Raw genomic sequence first — 13,907 nt, 5'->3', positions numbered from 1 at the left:
CACATTGACCTTGATCACCTGGCTCAGGCAGAGTTTGGCAGGTTTCTCCACTGTACTCTTTTTTTTTTTTTTAATTTCTTCCTTTGCATATTGTCCTCTTTGGAAGGAAAACACTTTGAGCAGCCCACACTCAAGGAGTGGAGAATTATGCTCCACCTCCACCTCCTGGAAGGGACAATATCTACATAGATTACTTGGACCACTTCTGCAAAGAAGATTTGTTTCTTCCCACATTTCTTTCCTTAATCACTTATTGTATCATTATGGATTCAGATTTTTTATGTGATGACTGTTTTTTAGATCTTTCCTTGTGAGTTAGTTATAGTCCCCCAGAAAGAGTCATACAATATTCTGCACAGAAGGTAAAGTCTGGCTGCCAGTATTCTGGAGTCTCAGTGGAAAATTAGAACTGGGTTTCATATTTAATACAAAAATATTATGTACCCAACCCTTAACTGTATCTGGTTTCTTCCAGTCCAGAGACCCTGTTTTACTTTCTCCAGAAAATGAATCTAAATTATTTTGCTTAGTTTAGTGAAGGAGACTCAGCCAGGGACATGAACAAAGAAAGAGATATAGGGATTTAATTCATTTTTAAATATCATTCAAATAATTTTGCTTATTTTAGTTGCCCCTCCACCTCCACCTTAATCTTCCCCCTATTTCCAGTTGTATATGGTGCTGCCAATTCCTGGATGCTTTGGGGATTTAGTAGGAAGAATTGGTTTGGTTCTCAGCCCTCCTTGTTATTGGCTTAGGTGTCAGCGTTTTCATGTTTGCTTAAACAGTTTCACTCATCCAACTGCTTTACAGTTTCCATAATTGCTTTGGCTGTGCTCTCCTGTCTTGTTTTCCCCATCTCCCCTAGTACATTTGTCTTTAGAGGGGAAAAAAATCCCTGTAGAACAGGTTTAGTAGAGTTCGGGGGAGAACAAAATTGGATGTGCTCAATCTCCATCTTTTCGCAGATTCACTCAGGTTCACAGAGGCTCTGTCTTACTTACCTTTGTGTCCCCATTACCTACATATATACCTGATGAAGAGGAGGAGGTAAATACTAATTGAGTCTTGTATAAATGAAAATAGGAAGCAGAGTCAGGACTCAAATACATATCTAAATCCAAGTTAATTTTTGTTTTACATTACACTAAAATTCCACTCCTCATCAATTATGAAGTTTGTTATTGTCAATATTTAAAATGGAATTTTTGATCATAAGATCTTGCTTTTCAAACTTTTATGTGTATACAAATATGCTGGGGATCTTTTAGAATACAGATTCTGATTCAGCAAGTCTGAGTCTCTGCTGGTCCAAGGAACACAACTTGAATAGCCAGAATGCTTATTGATGGATTTATACCACTATATATTCTGGCATTAAAAATGCCATTTCACACATATGTAATACCTTAATCAATAAAGAAAAAAATGCCATTTCACATCATCCTGTGGACTGAGGGGTTGCTGGTTCAATTCCCAGGGTTGTGGGCTCAATCACCATTAGGGGTTATGCAGGTGGCAGCTGATGGGTGTTATACTCTCACATTGAGGTTTCTCTCTCCCAGTCTCCCTTCCTCTCTCTCCAAAAATCAATAAAAATATTTTTAAAATGCAAGTTCACATCTTATTTCTATTTTAGAGGTACTATTTGCATAACAATTTTGTCAAAATCAGAATTTAGATAGCAACAAGTTGAGTTGTGCTGGGGAAAGGAAGAACTAGGAGCTCAAATCAACCTACCAGTTGAGTAAAAATGTAGGATGTAATGTGAGAGTGCAAGCTATATCTATCTATCTATCTATCTATCTATCTATCTATCTATCTATCTCTCTATCATCTATCTATCTATCTATCTATCTATCTATCTATCTATCTATCATCTATCTCCATTTGGAGCTGACTGCCAGAGCCATATTTATGATAATGCTGCCATGTGTGCATATAATTTTTGTACATATTATGTGTACTAACTTCAACATTTGCTGTATTCATCTTTTTTTTGTTTTATAATTTTCCCTTTACCTTCATTTCTTTGTCTCTTTTAATAAATATTACTTGCATGCATAGTTAAGCCATCTTAAATCAGTTTGGTATAAGATATAAGGTATTGTATAATATTAGCCCCAACCATTTCTTCACAGATAACAATCTTATGGCTATCTGTTGGAATAAAATTCCTAGTAGAATGAAAATAAACACACACACACACACACACACACACACACACACACACATACCCACACACACACACACACACATGATTAAGTCTATTTAACTTAGAAAAACTCCAAATATCCATTCATGCAAAGTTTTGTTTTGGGCTCTGGGTTTTAAGAATATCACAGACCATTTTAAGTTTTCCTTAGGCCCTGAGTAAAAAACAAACAAACAAACAAACAAACAAAATTTGATGGAATCATCAGGTTCTCTTCATTCAGTTATTCTTGCTAACTCCCTTTACATTAATTCTATGCTTATCAAGTGACCTTCTTATTAAAGAATACCAACAATTTCAGACGGATGACAGACACCACGAAGCCCATTACGGGAACCTTAGGTTAAGAACACTCAGGCCAGGGGCAATGTGATGACCTAAAGTCACGAAGGTCACAACATCTTCAATTATTTTAATCCCAATCACATTTCATGTGTGTGTAGTTTTCTCATTGCCTGGCCTTTTGGCGGACCTTTTCACCTAGTAATAGTTGCCTCCAGTAAGACCTTAAGCTAAAAACTGAAATATTGTATTCCTGCTTAGCATTGAGACCTCAGTGAGTAAAAGATAAGTACTTTATCTATGTACAAATATTGAGCCTAGCGATAAATTTGCAACCTTTCTAACCTTCCCAGTCAACACAGCCACAGATTTCATAGGTCATGGAAACTTGATAATTGTTGAGTCAGTTCTGGGAGGTATCTGGACACACAATTTTGACTTTATCTAAACTTTCTTACAAATTTTTAAAAAATAAATCTCAAACTTCTCCCACAGTTAGAATAATAACAGACAATGTTTGGTTGACACATATATTTCCTTCTCCAAAAAGTTCTCTAGAACCTAAAAATGGTTGCTCACATGTAGTGAGATTCTCAGGTGGTGCCAACCCTTCCTCTGTACACATTATAAGTATGATCTCAATGAAACCTACCAGCAACACTGTAATGTGTTATTAATAAGCCCATTTTAGAGATGACAAAACTGATAGGATAAACTATTCACCTAAATTAACAACTGAAATATTGCAACCTCATAAATGGCACAGCCAGGTCAAAACTCAGGCAGGCTGGCTGCTGTGCCTGCACTCTTCATTATTTCATTATAGATATTCCCTTCTCAGAGACATCACTGTACAAAAATAAAAATCAAGGTATCCAAACACTGGAGAAAAGATAAGTGTGGAAATAATAGGAGAAGCTGGTTAAATAATATTAGTTGAATTTAGTTGGATTCCACACTGTCATTAAAATGTAGATTGTAGAAATATATGTAGTGGGCTGGTAAAATATTCACAATATACTGCTGAATGAATAAAGCAAACATACTCTATAGTAAAACCCATTTGTACATACAAACATATACAGAAAAGCAAACTCACACACAAATGCAGAATATATATAAAATGTTAATTATGATAAATTCCATAGTGGTGGGTAAATAGGCAGTTTTCATTTATTTTCTTAAGAACACTCTTCTGATTTTTATGCAGCTGGCTCTTTTTTGTTTTTTAGAATTTATTCTAAATGTTTCCTTTTCAGAGAGGTCTTTCCTGACCCCCTGGTGTGAGGTAGACATCCAGGTGCACTCTTTATATCTCTATATGATAAATACTATGTCATACTTATTACACTTCAATATTTATTAATCTTTTGTTGTTAATTTTTACGTAGGTTTTTACTTTTCTTTCATCTCCACTATAAACAGCCTACACAGCCACTTCTCTGTTTATTTCCATGATTTAGAAAGTTATGTCAGTACTCTGTAACTATGCATTGAACAAATGAGTGAACAAATGACAAATGAATGAATTATATATCTACAATTTAACACATTCTTAAAACCTGTCACTTAACCACCATAAACCTCAACCTCACATTTAATGGAAGAAAGTTCATAGATGCTTTCCCTTCACCCATCCCACATTCACTTCTAGTATCACATGTAACTGGGTAGTCATTGAACTATGGTAACCATTGGAGGCATGGAGGAGATGTCCCTGCCCCTAGGTTACATCTAGTGGGTTTGAGACTTCTGAACAAATAACTCTATTGTGATAAAAGATGCCTAAGTGGTAAAATAAATTATAGAGACTCAGAGGAAAGATGAACATTTCCTCAGTTCCTCAGTTACTTTCCAAACTGAAGAAACCAAAATAGCTTTTTAAAATTTATATTTTTTTCCCCCAAAAAAATTACAAAAGCAATTCTCATGGTAAAACCAACAGGAAAACAGCAGTATATTAATAGTGTTTGATGAGTTCTCTTCTGCCCATTTATAAAGAGATATAACCAAAGCTAGTGTGAGCTCTATTCTCATTTGGATACCACTGGTGATGTTTAATAGGAGCTCTAGGAAAGTGGCCCCTGACACCTCCATTGATGAGCCACAACCAAAGCAGTTTTTCCTCAGAGATCAAGTTTATCCTCTGCATATATTCTAAACATAACTTCTATTTCTGGCAACTCATGTAGGAAGAAATAGCTAAGACAGTCTAGGTTTTTCAACTTTGATGACATTCTAACAATAGGCAAAGCTATATCACATGGGAAATATTTTGATGTGGAAGAAAGTTGAAAATTAATAACAATTACTGATTTATCATGAAACTTGAAGAACAAAAGCCATTCAGCTTTAATTGCCACACTCTTTCCTTCACCTCTTTCACTATAACTATTGTGAATCAAAAGTGCTCTCTTCAATGATGGTTTTTATCTTAAATGAATGTGTATCCAGAATACTAAACTAAAGGGAAAAATCAGTATCTGCCCTGAGACTGTCGGCATAACAGACATCAGTCAGGTTTACCCAACCCATCTTTGGGGTATGATGCTGTATGATAATTCCATAAATTTTGAGATGCCCTACCTAAGTAATTGAGTTTCAGATAATATAAGATATATTTAGAGAAAAGCTCTGTTCACCAAGAAACTGTAGGACTGTAACTCTGGAACAAGGGGCCACACACCTTCCTTACCACCAAATTGTGATTTGGAAAAAAAGACCTATGTACTCAGGAACGATAAGAATACAAGTTTTGAGCAAACACTCCCTTATCACCTTATATCACTAGAATGCTAGGCATAAAAGCAAAAAATGTGAAATTATTTTCATGTGTTTGGTGAAAGAAGAACTTCTCATTGAGAAAGAACAATGGAACCACTCAGCAGTGTCCACTGGTGTGCAAAGATGAGAAGTAACTGAGCCACTCGAATGGAGACAGGTCCACGACAATTGTAAATCTTTATCTACTGAAACTTTTGCAGTTTGAATAGAAGATTTACCAATCCCATACCCTAGAAAATCAAAGACATCATTGCGAATCACTCATAAAAAATTATCTGTGGGCCCTGAGGCCTTCTGAGTTTCTACAAAGTTATACCAAACTTTCTTGTCTTAAAGCAATTCAGTCTTTGTGAAGTCATTCAGGGTGAGGTCTTTGTCTCAAACCTTCAAAAGTTTACTTAAATTAAATCATTTTGGAAAAACTAAATCTAAATATGTATCCTTAGCATTTAAGCATTTTAAGTCAATTAAAATGTAAATAACTTTAAAAACATTTTAGGGACTGATTCACCACTAACCATATTTAAAATTATAGTTGTGAACAAGTTTCTGGCCAAGAGAGATCTAAAAACATAAAATGAAAATGTTAAACTGTGAGGAAAAAAAGAAGAGAGTAAATTCCTTCCATTCAACTTTGAAATTGCAGACTGTGTAGAGTTAGGAGCCATTTAAAGAAATGAACTTGTTTATAGCACTTACACACTGCTGTAGGCATGGAGATGGTCACATACATACTCAAGGAAGATAATTCAATTTGAGTCATAAATACTTGAAAGTTTTACAAAAATAATCATTGTACATATGAAAGGGGTTATTGTTTTCATTTGAAAACTCCACTCCTAATCTAGCACAGCAAAAAAACGAACTGACTTTTGTTAATCTGAGGGATAGGGAGCAAATTAGATAGCAGGGTATGGAAGGATCCAGCGATTTGGGGTTTTAAGGGGAGACTTTAGAAAAAGAAATCAGTCCCTGAAACACTTCAAAGTCATTTATTTTCCAGGGACCTCTCACTTAGCCTGGAGTGCGCCCATTGTGTATGGTGTCCAATCTACCCTGCTATGTCTTTCCCACTTGAAAGCAGAGAATGGTCTCTGTTATAGGAAGCAAGACAATGACGAACGCATTTCCATATCTAAAGCCTGCTCTGAAATATCATACAATGACGTTCTTAAGAGAACAAAAGAAGACTTCATCTGTTTCTGTGCCTATTTCCCCCCAACAATAATCAGGAGATACCATCTTTTGGAATATTCTGTTCGTTTTCTCTTTTTCTACTTCTCTCCATTTCAAAGCTGTTAATGATTTATCACAGTGTTGTTGTTGTTTCTTTGCTGCCTATTTTTTCCTCTGTTCCTTTAGCTTTCCTTGGTGTCTATTTTCCTTTCTTAATATTTTTCTTTCCTGGTGGCATCTAGTGGCATTCTCTCCTTCATTCATCCTCCTTCACTGCCTTGACCCTCTTATCTGCTTTTCCAACACCATCCACAACCCTCTTCTTTAACTTTCCTCAACTTGATTGTCCTACCCTCAAAAGGAATTGGTTCCCCACAGATTGACTGCATTTATTTGCTGCTCTATTTCAGTTGGAAAAACAATGAAATGGAACAGCATTTTGTACAGTAGCTCTGAGTTTTTTTCTGAACTCCCCTTCAAACCACTACTCATAATGGACTTTATAAACTAGCACAGTTCAACAAATAATGGAGAAAAATGAAAACAAAAAAATCTTGCTGGTATTTCTTCTGGCAAGAATGACAACTGGAAATGATTGAAAATTAGTAACCAAAAGAGAAAAGACACTAAAGGTTAGAGATTAGGATCTGTGGTTGTGCCTGGCCTCATTGCTCTTTCATGGTAAATAATATTCCTTCAAACACTTCGAAATATATAGCTGTGGGGAAAATGTGGATAATTGCATCTAGACTCTGAGTCTTTTCTCCATGTGACAGCATTTCATATCCAATTGCAGGCAGGATTCTTCTGCAGACCGCAAGGATAAAAAGGAGTTTTTGTTTTTTGGGGTGAGAAAATTGGGAAATTGAGATAACTATGACTTTGGTCGTTGAATATATCAACTCAAATCTTCTAAGCTTTTGTCCACGTGAAAAGAAAAATCATGACAAAAACAGGGAAGCTCAAAAATGCAGCTAACACACCTGGACGTCTGACTGTATTTTGTTAGACAATGTGTAAACTCAGCTTGAATGTCAGTTGAATTGATACGAGTTATGACTCACCCTAGCTGCCTCAATGTAAGTGGTGAAGTTTGTGGGTATACAGAGGCAGAAATCCAGAGGACAAGTCCCTCTCAAGAACATTATCAATGGGACATGTCCAAAGGATATCAATCCCTCTGACAAATTTCTCTCCGAAGTAAGGCAGGGTGCATTCAAGATCTAATAAATGATAGAATATAATACCGTGGATATGTCCTTCATTTATATTTGTTAAACATCAAAGCCCAGAGTTAGAGCTCTAGGCTCAGTGTTTGAGATACAAATAGGATTTTGATCTATTTCTTAAGGGGTTAAGAATCTAGCTGGGGAGATGGGGAAAGTCTGCCAATAAATTCTACTTCTTACACATGAGATTTGTCTAGATCCTACTTTTTTTCTTGTTCTGGGGAAATTTAAGGCATTCTGTGAAATAGAAATCTAGCTAAAATGAGAACTGCTGGTTTAGATCTTAATCATTTCTATACATTTCTCAGATGTCTGGATTCAGATAATGTGATTTTTTACAGAGAATAACTCAAATATAGTAGGTGTCTCTAGGATTGCTAAGAATTGTCTACTAATAAAATGTAAAATACATAGGCTTTTATTATTTAATTTGCTATATAAAAGTTTAATTAATTAGGATACCAAATGAGTTTGGTTTATATGTTAAATTATATAGTGGCTGATCAGTTTGAACAATTTTCTGTTGATATTGGTAATCATATCCAAGTGGCACATATGTGTATTGAACATAAGATGCAGATATATCCTCTCCATTCCTTTTGCATCTCTATACCCCACCTTAGTCATGTAGAAATAGTAGCATGCAACTATGTCCTTTTTTTTTATTGCAGCACAAGCACTTGGAGTGAAATGAAAGGGATAACAGGTAGAAGAAAAGGCAGAAAAAGAAGAGAAATGCATGTTTAGATTAATACCAGCAGAGTACATTTGCAAGTCTTAAGTCATTTTCAGAAGATGTGTAAATCCACAAGTACAAAAGTACTCACACTTAAAAATAAAAGTTGAGAAAGTTCCTTTTAATATACCTGCTCTTGAAGTGGGAATTGGTGTCACAAGAAAGGCTAAAAGTAGGCAAATGTTTTCTTTTCAGTGTTTGTGGATGTTTCTTGTACAGACATTGGCTCATGTGGCAAATAGCAGTGAAACCCTTTGACTTTATCATGGAGACACACTAAAAATGAGATAGTTCTATATTTCTGCTTTCTATTAATTAGGAATATTAATTTTAAGCAACAGACATTTCCTCTAAAACAACTATTTTTAAAGATCAACTTCATACATCACACTGTTTAGCATTTCTAACAGAAGCTTTTAAAGCATCACTGTCAATTGTTTGATAAGTTCCTCAAAATGTAGTTCTATCTTTATTCTCATAACCGGGTCAAACAAAATGGTCCTAGCCCTTGGAATATTTTTATTGGCTTGCTGTATTTTGTAATTTGAATCTCTGGAGTGATTGTATATAATTCACAATTTTATATATGTATTATTTATTTCAGAGAGAAAAGGAGAGGGAGAGAGAGATAGAAATATCAATGATGAGAGAGAATCATTCATTGGCTGCCTCCTGCATGCCGCACACTGGGGATTGAGCCAGCAACCCGGGCATGTGTCCTGACTGGGAATCAAACTGTGACCACCTAGTTCATAGTTGATGCTCACCACTGAGCCACACCGGCCAGGTGTGCATTTCACAATGTTAACAGTCATGCATTAATTCATTTACTTAATAAACATTTATAAAATGTTTTCTGTTTCAAGCAATGTCCTAATTTTGGGAGATTCCAGGGGTGAAAATATAATTGTTGCCCTAACCAGATCACAGCAGAGTGGAAGGAGTGTCATATACTGAATAACTATGATCAACCAGACCCTTTTTATAAACATCGCTTCACTTATTTCTCCCAAGAAAACAACAAAGATAGTCAGAAAACTTGGACAAAGTAAGTACCTGAGCTTCTGACTTCAAAAGTCACACATTTCCCCACAAAATGATGTTCTTGGAAACAGGTAGAACAGTATCTCCCCTCCATGCTTTAGTGGGTACACACATTCCCACCATGTCCATGGGTAAGAGGGTAACTGGAATTGTTCATGTTATGCACCCTGGAATTCCACATCCTTTGCTTTCATAATTGCATCATGGTCTGTGTCAGGTGATATAGTGGACACAGTCGAGGACACAGCTGCGCTGCCACCTATTGGGACTGCACATTGGAAAACTATTTCAGTATGCCAAGGATCAATATCACTTAAGTGACCATTGTTACTACATGGGAGGTTGGTCCATCACCATAATTGCAAGAGATATCCTTGCACTGTTTAGTTAGAAATCTTAGAGAAAGCATCCAGATAATGTGATTCTTCAACTAATATTAAGAATTAGAATAAGAATACAATGCAGAAAAAAAGGACAATTTTTAATTCTCACTTTCCTGTGACCTCTGCAGAGAAAAAGAACATTAAAACAACATGTCACTAAAATTTTTGTGCAATGCCATTCACATGTCACCTGAGCTAACTAAAATCCTTTCAGCAATGTGACAACATTCCTGGGTATTTGTCAAAAACAAATGTTCAGGCTGCTGAAAAGTATAAAATCACAAATAGATTGGATGTGGTAGGTTCATAGATGGACATGGTAAAGTGAGAATGTGTAACACTATGTCACTATATTTATATTGCCTCCATGGTATCCCTTGAAAAACTTGACAAAATGAGAATCCACAGGACCTTGGTATTTGGAAATAGGAAATGTTGATAAAATTGATCTGCCACTACAGAGGAGTGTCAAATAATAGACTAGGTACACAATATAATTAGAAATGCTGAACTTCCTTTTGCATACACAACAGCTTGTGCCAAAGCTCTGGGTAAATCATGAACATAGGAGTGGAACTGCATTGCGCTCCACAGAACATGCTCAGGCCGAAAAAGACAAATAGGAGAGGTTCTGACTAAACATTTGTTCAGAAAATACCCTCTGATAATACATTGCCAATTTCCTACCTTGGGTAAATAGCATCCTCCTCTCCCAAGGTAAGTAGATCTCTGCTATATTAGATTTTATTTACAAAAAGGAACTCTGGCCACAAGACACATAGCAGTTATGTGGAGGATATGGCCCAGCTTGTCTCAAAACATTGTCAGTGTGACCTTTGGCAAGGGCCCAACAAAAAAAATTGCATTCCCTAAAGGAAACCAACACCCTTTCCCTGTAATCCTGCTGGCATGATGTGGGGTTAATGAAGCAAGCCCCGCTTCCAGTGGCCATAGCACAAATTGCCTCATTTGGCTTGGTCACAGGAAGGATGGATGCCAGGTGGGGATGTGCACACATGAGCATATGCAAGGTTTCCATGGAAATTCTACTTGTTCTGCCTGCAAAGCCTTGGGGGACACATCCAGCCCTGCTGGGATGTGCTGGATCTTTCTGGAGGTCAGCCCAGTGGAAAGTGAAACCTCAGAGATGCACCAGACTCTGTAGTCTGTGTGTTCATCTGGAGGGCGATTAAAGCAATTGGGCTTCCAATCTCACTCTCAATATCCACTGTATTCTGGACACCAACTCTAAAAATAGCAGCCCAAATATTCTTTTATTTCAGAGTCCAAACATAAAGATGACAAACTTTCCCAAGCATACACAACAGCTTGTGGCAAAGCTCCCAGGGAACACTCCCAGTAGTTTCAAGGACAATATTATAAAGAGAAAAACATTTTGAGTAATTGTGCCAAAAAACAACAATAAACAAACAAGCTTTTTAGCCCATCTCATGGCTGCCCTATCTAGCTGGTTTTCTCTTTCCCTTCATATATCTGCCACTGTTCTGGCCCACTTACTACTTGTATACCTTATTTACTTAACTGTTGGTTTGTATTCCAGGGAATTCCCTGGCAGGTAATTTGGCTGATCAACATTCCTATGATCTGATAGGTGATTTTATATACAAAAGCCAAGGTTATCAGCATCTGGTTAGAAAGCTAGAGTTGACTAATCTCAACTATGTAGGTACAAATATAGGTAGCAAAAATTCTTACATGAGCTGGTTTGTTCTTTAAAACATAGCTCAGTCATCTGATGCCTGACTGGGAAAAAAGATTATTCAATACTAACACACGGACTACAAATGGTGCTATTTTAAAAATAAGGCCTCGGAGTTGGGACAAGAGATTCTTGTATTTCTTTTTTCTCTGTACGTCATTGACCATGTTGGAAATAGAATTAGAATAGGAGCATCTTTTTATGATGAGATTAAAACATAATTTATTCTCATTCTCACTGTCCCACTTTTTAAGCATTTTGTTACTATAAGTTTTTAAAGAAAATATATAAAGTATAGTTTTTTATATACAGTCCCAGGTTCTTCCATATAAATAAAATTTTTTTTTATCTACTTAGAAATTCTAAACATATATTGAAGTACAGATCATATCCATGTAGATAACTTCTTTCCCCCTTCTTTCCTCTTCTCCATCATCCTTCCCTTTCCTCACCAAATCGTTCCACTTCTTTCACTCATTCTTGCTCTAAATGAACACATATTGCTCTTTAAGGCTTCATTCACTTTTCTAAGGATCCATTGAGGGACACCTACTTTCATCTCTCTGCCTTTGTAAGTTGATTGATACCCACTTGATGACTGCAGAGATAGTGCCCAGGGCTGAGACAAGCAGTGTATCTGTTATTGGTCAAGAGACAGAGATGTGACCCAATCACAGCCAGTAAAATGAAATAAAGTGGTTTGAGATTTTTATTGACTTTTGGGAAAGAGAGGCTTGCTCATTCCAGGGGATTTAAAACCCAGAGGATACAAGGTCTGGAGTTGCAATGGCCATCTTCCTACCCTGAGAAGACAGCCTATCTGGGAATAAGGTAAACAAGGAAGCAAATAAAGCAAGGCACAGAGAGGTCGGTCAACTGACACTTGCAGCTAGCTCCCACTGTGTTCCTTACTTATGTGAATGAATAAATTCCCTCAACGCTTAGCGAGTTTAAGTCAGCTATTCTGTTTTGTGATCAAAAGAGTCTTGAATGATAAACCTAGCCTATAAACAACAATGCATAACAGGTAGACAGAGACAGTCCTAAAACCAATAGCTCTCAAATTTTCAAGTCCAAGGACCCCTTTGAACAACAGATGCTTCTCCATCAAGAACCACTGCTCTAATCCGTTGCAGCTAATCAGCAAGTTACTGATAGAGCAATCCATTGAAGAAAATAGTACAAATGCCTTAGAATTAATGTCCCTTAGGTCCTTGAAAGACATACCTCTTTAACCTGGTAGCACATATTCCCCACAGGACACTCAGCAGCTGAGATAAGCCTCAACCAGCACCACTTGGCAATAAGAATGGGGTTGAGGAGAATGTGAAATGTTAGGCTGCCTTTAACTTGCTCTCCACACCTGATGGATTACTTGTAATGGCACACAGTTGTTCACATTTCCTTTGTAAAATAGGGGCTGTAAGGACTCGGATAAAAATGCAGAGCATAATTTTCTAGTACATAATGTGTTTCTCATGAATTCATGACAGAAAAGTCCCCAAAATTTTAAAAGAAAAAATATCCTCAGGCATTATTCTCTCATTTTGTTTTTCTACCCATGTCCCCTTTTCTTCATTTCTCCCTTCTCCCCTTAGTTCTCGCCCTTATCCTATCTAATAATCCTATCTAATAAAGATGGAATATGCAAATTGACCATAACTCCACAACAAAGATGGTGGCGCCCACAGCCAATAAGGAGGGAATATGCAAATCGACGCGACGAGGCAAGAGGTGGAAGGCCGCTCTGGCCGGAGCAAAGGTGGAAAGGCAGCTCCGGCCAGAGCGAAGGCAGTGCCAGCAGCCAGGGGAAGGAAGGCCTATTCTTGCACGAGTCTTTGTGCATCGGGCCTCTAGTCTCTTATAATAGCTTAGTATTTTTATTTCCCTTTACCTGAAATAATAACAAAAACATTTCAATCATTTTATAACTAATGGCTTGGTATAATTCAGTGAATTATTTTGTAGTTCATTTTAACTTTAGGATATACACTGAGTGGCCAGATTATTATGATTTCTGAATGCATAATAATCTGGCCACTCAGTAAAAAAAAAAAAAAAAAAAATATATAATATATATATAAATATATATATATTTATATATATATATTAGAGGCCTGGTGCATGAATTTGTGCATGGGTGGGGTTCGGCCAGCCTGGCCAGGGGAGGGGACATGGGCGTTTGGCTGGCCTGCCTGCTGATCAAACTCCTGGTTGAGGGGACAATTTGCATATTAGCATTTTATTATATAGGATATACACTGAGTGGCCAGATTTTTATGCATTTAGAGATCATAATAATCTGGCCACTCAGTGTATATCTCCCCAAATATAGTGT

At 36.8% G+C, this 13,907-nt stretch overlaps 1 protein-coding gene and 1 long non-coding RNA gene across 4 annotated transcripts in view; one reads left to right on the top strand and one right to left on the bottom strand.

Moving 5' to 3' along the window:
- LOC114233396 (uncharacterized) overlaps nucleotides 1–8,489 on the top strand; it is a 58,500-nt gene extending 50,011 nt beyond the window's left edge. Inside the window, exon 3 of the long non-coding RNA XR_003619544.2 lies at nucleotides 8,358–8,489. This is a non-coding gene — a long non-coding RNA (uncharacterized LOC114233396). The remainder of the gene's footprint in view (nucleotides 1–8,357) is intronic.
- LSAMP (limbic system associated membrane protein) overlaps nucleotides 1–13,907 on the bottom strand; it is a 631,931-nt gene that overhangs the window by 330,092 nt on the left and 287,932 nt on the right. The window lies entirely within an intron of this gene.

Source organism: Eptesicus fuscus, chromosome 3, assembly GCF_027574615.1.
Source record: "Eptesicus fuscus isolate TK198812 chromosome 3, DD_ASM_mEF_20220401, whole genome shotgun sequence".
In the NCBI taxonomy this organism is placed as follows: domain Eukaryota; kingdom Metazoa; phylum Chordata; class Mammalia; order Chiroptera; family Vespertilionidae; genus Eptesicus; species Eptesicus fuscus.
Note: the sequence above shows the minus strand (reverse complement) of the source record. Positions and strands in the feature narration are given on the sequence as shown.